The sequence below is a fragment of the Chiloscyllium plagiosum genome, unplaced genomic scaffold (genome assembly GCF_037043375.1).
Source record: "Chiloscyllium plagiosum isolate Xiang-an unplaced genomic scaffold, Cpla_swu_hap1 HiC_scaffold_48, whole genome shotgun sequence".
Classification (NCBI taxonomy): Eukaryota; Metazoa; Chordata; class Chondrichthyes; order Orectolobiformes; family Hemiscylliidae; genus Chiloscyllium; species Chiloscyllium plagiosum.
In genome coordinates this window covers 50,755,131-50,760,606 of record NW_028270186.1, presented here as the reverse complement: position 1 = coordinate 50,760,606, position 5,476 = coordinate 50,755,131, and the positions used below count along the sequence as shown (strand labels likewise).

Here is a 5,476-nt window from a genome sequence, read left to right as displayed (position 1 = left end):
CCCGCCTATTCCACCTCGCCCTACGGTACAAACATCGACGACATCTTTGTCTATATTTTGTCATCAATTTACCGTGTCTTTTCTTTTCGTTTTCAAGAGTCAATTACGTTGGACAACAACGAGCTATTGGAAACAGAAAGGTGAAACGTGGAACGGATTCAACTTTCAGTGCTGGACGCCACTGAGCCCCAGCACGGGTGGCTGTGGCTTGTTTCTGTAGTGTAGTGGTCATCACGTTCGCCTCACACGCGAAAGGGCCCCAGTTCGAAACTGGGCAGAAACTGCTTTGTTCTTCAACTAGAGCCTTTTACATGGACAAAAGCTGAGCTGTCTTGCATGCTTTCCCATCTGCAAACCTGCCTTCGAATTTGCTTGAACAAATCTGCTCTCGTAGTGAAATGTAATGCAAATCCATTTAATTACAGTGCAAAGCGTTGTTAAGTTTTTCTCCAACCTGGTTCTGATCATATGCCATTCTGTTGGAGAGTGTAGTTACCGCCTTCTGATCTTGGCCGAAAAGCAGTACCGCACTTGCCTTCCTTGCGCAGGCGGCTCGGTTCAAAGACAGGAAAGAAGCAGATGCTCTGGTGTCACAGCGCACCACGAATTCCTGAACTTGTCTGTTTGTCAAATGTACCTCAGGTCGTCTCAGAAAAACCTCATTTGGAAGCTGTCAATCGTTATTCAACGTGCGAGAAATGGCACCAGATGTCCTGAATCATGTTTTGGAGCAATTCGCACGTTAGTTACTCATTCAGTCAACAACAGCAATGAAAGAAATTACACTCTGAGAGGAACCTTTGAACTTGCGCATTCATAGCGTCGCTCGTATTCAGGTCCGCCCCGAGATCTAAGTCATGTTGGAACTGAAACGGAGGAATCGACAGAGAGGCTACAGAATGACATCGCATCCATTTGTTTTTCTTTAAATCACTGACGAGCAGGAAAATGTAAACGGCGAGGGCGAGTGGTGAAGTGAGGCAGTTGCAGCTCTGGTGAAATTCCTTCTTTGTGATTCACTCAGCAACCAGAGACGTGAAGGTGACTCAGGCGTGAAAGTTCTTCACATCGAGAACAAAAAGCACTCAAGGGCAGTTAGCACCTCTTCTGGAGTGGGGGTGGGGTGAGGTAATTACCTTTTGACTTCTGTTACAATGTTCAGAAACTGGCTTTTAGATTGAGGTGAACAGAAACTGCATTTCTAAAAAGCACCATGGAATTTAGCAAAAGTTATTGAGTCACTTCTCGTCGATTCCCACACAGGTTTCCAATTCAGTTGGTATCCATGTGGCTCATGTCCAGGAGTGAACATCTCAGCAACAAATTGCATGGTTAAGGTAAAAGACAAGGAAAGTGGCATCTCGAACTGGCTCCGAGATCAGAACATCCTCACAATGTAATCTGTCGTTCTCGGTTTGTAATGCTACCTCCGGTTTTAGTGTGGAGAACATTCTTTGGGACTCTTATTCTGAAAAAAACGGACACAGTGAGTGAAAGTATGCTGCACGGTATGATGTGGAACACGGCCTGCACAGGTTTGTGCATTTTCCCTGTAGTCCGGTGTGTTTCGTGTTCCGTGTAAACGTGAAAGTCGTCCTGTTTCGAGCAATGGGTGAAATCATTTAGCAAAGCAAGAATGGAAATTCCAGTAATGTCAAGCAGCTCATGGTTATTTGACCAAATCATAAGCGAACCTACATTCGCACGCACTCACAGATACATTTGTAGCTGAAAAGAGTCTGAGAAGATAGACTGAGCTTACCATTGATTTTTGTCTGGATTGATGGGCTATCAATATCTGCTGCGAAATTGACATTGTAGCCGGGAACATCGCAGCAGCTGTGCGAGTCGGAGAGGAATCATGGAACGCTTTTCATGTGAATTTACCTCTGTTGTTATGCAGGAGCACAATTGGAAATACAAGAAAATGAGGCGTCGCGGCCGGCTGGTTGTGTGGCCGCGCGGTCTAATGCGCTGGATCCAGATTCCAGTCTCGAAAGCGGTGCGGGTTCGAATCCCACCACTGCCATTTCTGCTGATCAACTCCAACACGGCAGCTTGTTAAAATGCTGTTTCGGTGCCCACTGTATATTAATGTCAAAAACAAAAGTAAAATGGTTTTGCTTCCCCGGGAATTAACTGTGGTGTGGAATACTACCAAATATTTCAAAATGTCTCTGCTGTCATGATCGTGTTCGCCTCCCGTGCGGTAAATCGCAAACAGTTCTGCCGTCCCAGGCGAGTTGAGTTTTTCCTGGAACCGAATGGAGACTGTTATTTCATCGCTGTGGTGAAACCAAGTCCTCCGGTGACTCTACTCGTTGTTATTTGGGTTTCTAGCTGATGGGAAAATCGTTCCAATGAATTTCGATGTCATACCTTATTGAATTTCTCCCATTTCCTTCATTTCCGTCCTAGAAACATCGGAAGGGAAAGGTAATCTAATCGAGACTGTGATTGGTGAAATTCACTTTTACCGGCCAATTCAGATTATGTTCTTTCTTTCTCTCTTTTCAGCATTGTCTGGAAAGTGGTGGTGCACTAAGGCTGCAGTATGTTTGAAAGAGTCGTTTGGAAATGCCCTGTTGTTAGTTGTGAGATTACTTTATGACTCATGCCCTCGGATTGTATCACATTTAGCATTCATGCATCTCTGTGTCTGAAAATGCATGAGGTATGCCAGTTTTGTTTGTGTTCCGTGTTAAATGCTTTCTGTTTTGCGATTCGCACAATACATTTCGATTTAACGGGGTTTCTGCGGTAACTTCCAGCAGCAAAAATCCTCAGCTGAGGATCTGGGAAAATTTCACAGAGTATGGTCACTGGAGCTAAAGTCAGGAAGTCGTTCGTTTCTGCAGTGTTTCACAAGACTACCTTTCCCGTGAGCAGTCGAACAGACTAAATGATTGTGCCACAGACAGCGACGGCAAACTCCGCTAAAAAGTAATCCTTTAAAGCCAGTGGATGCAACACGACGTTATTCAGGTACACCGTGGAAAAAGATACTTCGGTGGACCTCGTCCATGCTCACCACATAGCCAAAACTAAACAAGTCCCGTTCCCCAGCATTTGGCCCCAATCCCTCTAAATGCATCCTATCCAGAAATTCACCCGATTACCTTTGCAAGTTTCTGAGTGTAATAGCCTCCTCGACTTCCTCTGGTAGATCATACCAAACACGCACTACCTTCTTTGTGGGAAATGTGCCTTGTCACTTTCAGCCCGCTCACCTTAAAGCTATGCTGTCGACTTTTCATCTCACACCAACTTGGGTAAAACACGTAAATACCCAGTTTACCACCCTCCCATAAGGTCATGTCGCATTTGTTTCGCTGCAGGGAAAGTTGTCCCCGCCTATTCCACCTCGCCCTACGGTACAAACATCGACGACATCTTTGTCTATATTTTGTCATCAATTTACCGTGTCTTTTCTTTTCGTTTTCAAGAGTCAATTACGTTGGACAACAACGAGCTATTGGAAACAGAAAGGTGAAACGTGGAACGGATTCAACTTTCAGTGCTGGACGCCACTGAGCCCCAGCACGGGTGGCTGTGGCTTGTTTCTGTAGTGTAGTGGTCATCACGTTCGCCTCACACGCGAAAGGGCCCCAGTTCGAAACTGGGCAGAAACTGCTTTGTTCTTCAACTAGAGCCTTTTACATGGACAAAAGCTGAGCTGTCTTGCATGCTTTCCCATCTGCAAACCTGCCTTCGAATTTGCTTGAACAAATCTGCTCTCGTAGTGAAATGTAATGCAAATCCATTTAATTACAGTGCAAAGCGTTGTTAAGTTTTTCTCCAACCTGGTTCTGATCATATGCCATTCTGTTGGAGAGTGTAGTTACCGCCTTCTGATCTTGGCCGAAAAGCAGTACCGCACTTGCCTTCCTTGCGCAGGCGGCTCGGTTCAAAGACAGGAAAGAAGCAGATGCTCTGGTGTCACAGCGCACCACGAATTCCTGAACTTGTCTGTTTGTCAAATGTACCTCAGGTCGTCTCAGAAAAACCTCATTTGGAAGCTGTCAATCGTTATTCAACGTGCGAGAAATGGCACCAGATGTCCTGAATCATGTTTTGGAGCAATTCGCACGTTAGTTACTCATTCAGTCAACAACAGCAATGAAAGAAATTACACTCTGAGAGGAACCTTTGAACTTGCGCATTCATAGCGTCGCTCGTATTCAGGTCCGCCCCGAGATCTAAGTCATGTTGGAACTGAAACGGAGGAATCGACAGAGAGGCTACAGAATGACATCGCATCCATTTGGTTTTCTTTAAATCACTGACGAGCAGGAAAATGTAAACGGCGAGGGCGAGTGGTGAAGTGAGGCAGTTGCAGCTCTGGTGAAATTCCTTCTTTGTGATTCACTCAGCAACCAGAGACGTGAAGGTGACTCAGGCGTGAAAGCTCTTCACATCGAGAACAAAAAGCACTCAAGGGCAGTTAGCACCTCTTCTGGAGTGGGGGTGGGGTGAGGTAATTACCTTTTGACTTCTGTTACTATGTTCAGAAACTGGCTTTTAGATAGAGGTGAACAGAAACTGCATTTCTAAAAAGCACCATGGAATTTAGCAAAAGTTATTGAGTCACTTCTCGTCGATTTCCACACAGGTTTCCAATTCAGTTGGTATCCATGTGGCTCATGTCCAGGAGTGAACATCTCAGCAGCAAATTGCACGGTTAAGGTAAAAGGCAAGGAAAGTGACATCTTGAACTGGCTCCGAGGTCAGAGCATCCTCACAATGTGATCTGTCGTTCTCGGTTTGTAATGCTGCCTCCGGTTTTAGGGTGGAGAACATTCTTTGGGACTCTTATTCTGAAAAAAAACAGACACAGTGAGTGAAAGTATGCTGCACGGTATGATGTGGAACACGGCCTGCACAGGTTTGTGCATTTTCCCTGTAGTCCGGTGTGTTTCGTGTTCCGTGTAAACGTGAAAGTCGTCCTGTTTCGAGCAATGGGTGAAATCATTTAGCAAAGCAAGAATGGAAATTCCAGTAATGTCAAGCAGCTCATGGTTATTTGACCAAATCATAAGCGAACCCATATTCTCACGCACTCACAGATACATTTGTAGCTGAAAAGAGTCTGAGAAGATAGACTTAGCTTACAATTGATTTTTGTCTGGATTGATGGGCTATCAATATTTGCTGCGAAATTGACATTGTAGCCGGGAACATCGCAGCAGCCGTGCGAGTCGGAGAGGAATCATGGAACGCTTTTCATGTGAATTTACCTCTGTTGTTATGCAGGAGCACAATTGGAAATACAAGAAAATGAGGCGTTGCGGCGGGCTGGTTGTGTGGCCGAGCGGTCTAAGGCGCTGGATCCAGATTTCAGTCTCGAAAGAGGTGTGGGTTCGAATGCCACCACTGCCATTTCTGCTGATCAACTCCAACGCTGCAGCTTGTTAAAATGCTATTTCGGTGCCCACTGCATATTAATGTCAAAAACAAAAGTAACATGGGTTTGCTT

The 5,476-nt window shown here is 45.3% G+C and overlaps 2 non-coding genes across 2 annotated transcripts; both read left to right on the top strand.

The window, feature by feature from the left end:
• The first annotated feature begins 210 nt into the window (after positions 1-210).
• trnav-cac (transfer RNA valine (anticodon CAC)) lies at positions 211-283 on the top strand. The gene has a single exon. It is a non-coding gene; the product is annotated as a tRNA-Val (tRNA).
• A 3,276-nt stretch (positions 284-3,559) lies between these two features.
• Positions 3,560-3,632, top strand: trnav-cac (transfer RNA valine (anticodon CAC)). Its single transcript has one exon. It is a non-coding gene; the product is annotated as a tRNA-Val (tRNA).
• The last annotated feature ends 1,844 nt before the right edge of the window (positions 3,633-5,476 follow it).